This window comes from Rhyacophila brunnea, unplaced genomic scaffold (assembly GCF_057557595.1).
Source record: "Rhyacophila brunnea isolate RB1 unplaced genomic scaffold, BYU_Rbru_1.0 scaffold_21, whole genome shotgun sequence".
Classification (NCBI taxonomy): domain Eukaryota; kingdom Metazoa; phylum Arthropoda; class Insecta; order Trichoptera; family Rhyacophilidae; genus Rhyacophila; species Rhyacophila brunnea.
The window spans coordinates 29,726,951-29,732,950 of NW_028232871.1; positions in this window are offsets into that span (position 1 = coordinate 29,726,951).

Below are 6,000 nucleotides of genomic sequence, written 5' to 3' on the forward strand. Positions count from 1 at the left end.
AGATGGCGCCATAGTTTTCTCTTCGGGATGGGTTTTTTATTCACGTCAGACAGTTTGACATTTCGCTGATAGTAGTAGAATGAGGTTGCGGAATCCTTCATCCAGCAGTGGATTGATCCAAGTTGATGATGATGATTATAAAGATATGAGTATGTAGACAAATATAATATCACCAATTTTGATAAATCAAATGACAGATAGGAGTAGAATATGGGTAGGGAGGCCTTTATCCAGCAGTGGATTGGATCAGGTCAATGGTGACGATAATGATATTAATATGTAGATAAATATAATATCACCGATTTTGATAAATACAGCAATTCAAATGACAGAAAGGAATAGAATCAGGCTAGGGAACTCTTCATCCAGCAGTGGATTGATCCTAGTTGATGATGATGATGATAACGATATGAATATGTAGATAAATATAATTTCACCGATTTTGATAAATACAGCAATTCAAAAGACAGAAAGGAGTAGAATCAGGCTAGGGAGGCCTTTATCCAGCAGTGGATTGGTTCAGGTCAATGACGATAATGACAATATGAATATGTAGATAAGTATAATATCACCGATTTTGATAAATACAGCAATTAAAATGCAGAAAGGAATAGAATCAGGCTAGGGAGGCCTTAATCCAGCAGTGGATTGGTTCAGGTTGATGTCGATTAGGATGATATAAATAGGTATAGTATCACAAATTCGTTTAACTGCTAGTAGTAGAATCAGGTTGCGGAACCCTTCATCCAGCAATGGATTGATCCTAGTTGATGATGATGATGATAACGATACGAATATGTAGATAAATATAATATCTCCGATTTTGATAAATACAGCAATTCAAATGACAGAAAGGAGTAGAATCAGAGTAGGGAGGCCTTTATCCAGCAGTGAATTGGTTCAGGTCGATGATTATGATGACGATATGAATATGAGGATAAATATAATATCACCGATTTTGATAAATACAGGAATTCAAATGACAGAAAGGAATAGAATCAGGCTAGGGAGGCCTTTATCCAGCAGTGGATTGATCCTGGTTGATAATGATTTAAATAATGTGTATAACACCAATTATTGTTGAATACCTTTTAAATATTTTTGGGTTATATGAGCTAATTGAATGTACGAGTATATAAGTTTCATTGGTTTAAAAAATTATCATTTAACAGCCATAAAAAAAAATTTACGTTATCAAATTTTGAAATAATATTCTATGGTTGATCCAGTGTTGCCATGTCTACTGAAATTTTATGTAGATCAACTGATATTTTTTGCCAATATACTGAATTTTTGATTTTTTTTCGAATTTCAAGAAATTTACTGAAATTTGTGTTTCTCCATAATTGTAAATTAACTGATGATTCTTTTAATAATAAATTTGAAATGATTTACGCATGACCTTTTTTGATGTTATACACTTTTAAATTGACATAAAAAGCATTGTAACTCTACCCAAGAGCGCCATTTTACCCATTTATATCATCATTGTTTAGAATAAATTAATATTAAGTATTAGTTATTGTTATTCTTATTAATTTTGAATCATATCTAATAAAACACATTTTTCAAAATCTACTGACATTTTATGAAATCTACTGAATTATTTGTCAAAATCTACAAAAAAAAAATTTTTGACTTGGCAACACTGGATTGATCGCATAGTCAGTGTTGCCATGTCTATCTACTGAATTTTTAAATTTTGACTTGGCAACACTGGGTTGATCGCATAGTCAGTGTTGCCATGTTTACTGAAATTTCAGTAGATCAACTGATATTTTTTGCCATTATACCTACTGAATTTTTTATTTTTTTTCGAAATTCAAGAAATCTACTGATATTTGTGTTTCTCCATGATTGTAAATTAACTGATGATTCTTTTAATAAAAAACTTGAAATGATTTACGCATGACCTTTTTTGATGTTATACACTTCTAAATTGACATAAAAAGCATTGTAACTCTACCCAAGAGCGCCATTTCACCCATTAATATCATCATTGTTTACAATAAATTAATATTATTAGTTATTGTTATTCTTATTAGTTTTAAATCATATCTAATAAACCACATTTTTCAAAATCTACTGAATTTTTTGTCAAAATCTACTGAAAAAATAAATTTTGACTTGGCAGCACTGGGTTGATCGCATAGTCAGTGTTGCCATGTCTATCTACTGAATTTTTAAATTTTGACTTGCAACACTGGGTTGATCGCATAGTCAGTGTTGCCATGACTACTGAAATTTCGATCTACTGAAATTTTTGTCAGGAAAAGAAGAAATTATGATTATGAGAAGACACTTGTGAGATTATGTCAATATGCACGCTTTCACCAAACACAATCGTTGAATTTCATACATTTTTGTCAATCTGCTGATATTTTTAAGAAAAAATCAAAAAATCTACTAAACTTTGAAAATTTTAGTTGGCAACGCTGGTTGATACCTTTTAAATATATGTTTGGGTTATAATGAGCCAATTCAATGTATATATTATGTTTCATTGGTTCAAAAAAAAAATCATTCAACAGCCTTACAAAAAAAAAAAACAAAAGTGACATAAAATTTTAAAATTTTATTTGAAATGACAATACGTGCGCGCCCGCAGTGAAATGAAATAAACATTTTTAATGTGAATTCGTAGAAATGTTATTGTTTATTTGAATAATTATAGTTATCTACGGGTACTTGTTATAAATGTGAGTTATTATATAGTGATGTGCATTTTTAAATCATTATGAGACGTAAATAATATCACCTGTGACCTGTGAAACAACAAATGACGGGTGGTACCTAGTTTTTAAAAGTGATTTTTTTGTGACTGTGTTAAGTATTTAAAAATTGTGCTCACTTCAAATTATAGTTACTCGAATGCATCTGATAAGTAAATATGTGGTGAGTCAATTGAAATACCGTAATTTAGTATACATGGCGTGATAAATACGCGCAATGTCAAAAGACTTCCTTTCCGTCAGAGGTGTAGAAACTTAACTTAAACAAAGAACTTAATTCATAAAAATTTAAATAAATCAGTTCTAATATGTTTATCTGTTAATCTTATTATGATTAGTTTGTGAAAATCGATTGTATATATCGGTTAAAACGCATTTTAAATTTAAAGCGGCCATCTTTGGTTAGTCGGTTTGAGTGTTGCAAACATTGTGAAAAAATAAATTCCCGACATAATCAGTTGTCAATAAAGTGGCGTGTCGCTGGAAAATGTATCGGGAAATGAATAAAAATCACCGATTTCGGGTCGAATTTCGTCAAACGGCTGTCAACTATGGTTTACCGATATTTCACGATCCGAGAGCCGATTTTTCATTTAAACCTATTGGACATGACGAATAAGGCACACAATCGCTCGCAAAAACGGGCAAAGCTGTAGGATAATAATATATAGGAGATCATTTCATGTTGGTACATTTAAACTTATAATTTGTAATGTTCGATTTGTGTAAATAAATAAATAAATATTGTATTTAAATATTTAAGCTCCGTGTTATAGAAGGCATTCTTCGACTTGTTTATTTTTAAATATGTTCTTTTGTGGTTATCGGAAGTAACGACATAAAAAAGAAATACTGTCGTGCCAACAAAAAAAAGATGAAAGGCTGTAAATTCCCGAATAAAAATAATGATCGTATTATCTTTATATTACGTCACACAATGATAATCTCCATAACAAAATGATTACGTTTCCATCTCTTTTAATAAATAACATCGCGAGGTAAGTAGACAAGAGTACTGGCGGGAATTTTATCGAGCGAGTTAAAATTTCAGGATCCCTTTTGTCTCCTTTGTCAATGCGTGACATTGTTTTGTGTAAAAAGGGCACGGGCCTGTGAAAATTTAATACCGCCAGGTTGCGTGAAGCTCGCACATCTCGGGCCGAAATGATAAAATACTTCTGTCTTCCTGCGAGGACGTGAAAGTTTTCCTGTTCAAGATTGACGGTAGGTACAACGCCTCGCGATACAAAACCAATAAGGAAAACCTTCAAGACGACAAATACCTAATAGATTTTTTTGTTGTGGATTCAACATTCAATACAATGACATGGCTAGAAACTATCTGTATGAAACGCAGTGTACGTAAATGTATTGTACCCAGTGACGTCATGTGAGGATAGGTATGCCATGCGTTGCTTAAATAAAATAAAAAGGGAAAAAGTATATACAGGTTGACGCGCGATACAAAACCAATAAGGCAAACGTTCAAGACGACAAATACCTAATAGATTTTCTTGTTCTGGATTCAACATTTAATACAGTGACATGGCTAGAAACTATCTGTATGAAAAGCAGTGTACGTAAATGTATTGTACCCAGTGACGTCATGTGAGGATAGGTATGCCATGCGTTGCTTAAATAAAATAAAAAGGGAAAAAGTATATACAGGTTGACGCGCGATACAAAACCAATAAGGAAAACGTTCAACACGACAAATACGTAGATTTTTTGTTGTGGAGTCAACATTCAATGCAGTGACATGGCTAGAAACTATCTGTATGAAAAGCAGTGTACGTAAATGTATTGTACCCAGTGACGTCCTGTGAGGATAGGTATGCCATGCGTTGCTTAAATAAAATAAGAAGGGAAAAAGTATATACAGGTTGACAGATAACAAAATGAATTATCTTCTTTTGACCATGTCTGATCGTAATTTTGATCATACGAGCTTTCACAGAGTGGAGGTTTGTATTAACAGATCTTTGTTTTTACAAGAAATGGATGTTAGCCACTTGCTCTGACTCTGACTCCAAGCACAGAAAAACAATATGTATATTTGCCAAACCCAGGATTCGAACCCGGGACACACGACATTATAAGCCGACGCGTAAGCCGTTCGGCCATCATGGGCGTTAAGGAATGAATACATCTTTACAACTTTTGAAAGGATTAACAGTTTTCCATCAAACGGAAGATGAGGTCACTTCGCTAGAAAGTACCGATATCTTAGCTAAAAGAAGTCACAAGGGGGCCTCCAAACTTGTCAGTACCTTAATACTCCACTTGCCTAAAACCATCGATGTTTCAGAATAGGTTTTGTAGAAATACTCCAATCCACAGTCGATGAAACATACATTTATCAGTTTATGGTAGTAAAATAGGTAGGTATGCAACTAAAAATTTTGCAAACAATTTGAGATTATAAATGAAAGTGGGCGTCATTCTAAGTCTGCCTAAGGGTGGAATTTTGTCTAGAGACGAGGACAAAGAGCTTACTGCGCGATAGTAAAGATAAATAACGGCTCAGTTTATAGCGCGAAGATTCACATCTTCTCTTTCTCGCACTCCTGCGGCAGGCCGTGAGTGTTTGAATACGAATCAAGTGATACGACGATGTCACGTGAACTTTCTCATGGTTAATTTGAAAACGACTTTCACATAAACTGGTTAAGGAAATATAAATAGGAATGGTTAATGATAAATTATATTTTTGGATATAATCGAAATCATATTATATTACAACTCAACATACACGCATTTTATATTGTCACGACTCAATTTCTATTGGTCATGGTGCTATCAACTAAAATTCATACCGCGATCGTAAGCCAGTCATAAAAATAATATTGTATTTGACAGCGATTGTAAGACGCTCGCTGTCAATAATAAGACATATCCCGAACTTAGAGATGCCAAAATAGGATAACAAAATGTGTCTTATAAATGATGCAATAAGTAAAATTATGATCCAATCCGGATTTACTCATTTACACTTGAATTGTCCTTATGTTAGTGGTGGAACTACATGGTACAAGAGCTCGCTGTTTGGCGAACACTTTCTTAGGTGTGAAAAAACTATAAAAAGGTATTGATAGGTGGCGTTAGATAGAGTAATTGGGAAAAATATTAATTATACTTACCAAGAACACATTTCCTTGGCGGAAATGTGGGACATTAATAATTTAAGCTTTTCTTAAAAAAAAAATCCGTCCATAATGAAAGTCGAGACTTCTTAGGAATCTTTATATAATGTATACCACAAAATGAG